Genomic DNA, 210 nt, shown 5'->3' with positions numbered 1-210 from the left:
TGCAGCCCAGCTCCGTGCACTCTGAGCATGAGTGGGGACTGCCAACAAGAACAGCAGCAACACGTGCTTTGACTGTAGCCTGCGAGACAATGAATGGGGAAGGAAAGGGGGGGGGGCGATGCATGGTTTAGGCAAACTGCAGCAATCGCCCCTGTGAAAGCGGAGCCTCTGCGCGGAGGAAGAAGCTTTTTTTTTTCAATGAGATGGAAT

Source organism: Gavialis gangeticus, unplaced genomic scaffold (assembly GCF_001723915.1).
Source record: "Gavialis gangeticus isolate Ggan-Ray unplaced genomic scaffold, GavGan_comp1, whole genome shotgun sequence".
Lineage (NCBI taxonomy): Eukaryota > Metazoa > Chordata > Crocodylia > Gavialidae > Gavialis > Gavialis gangeticus.
This window is presented reverse-complemented; position numbering follows the sequence as displayed.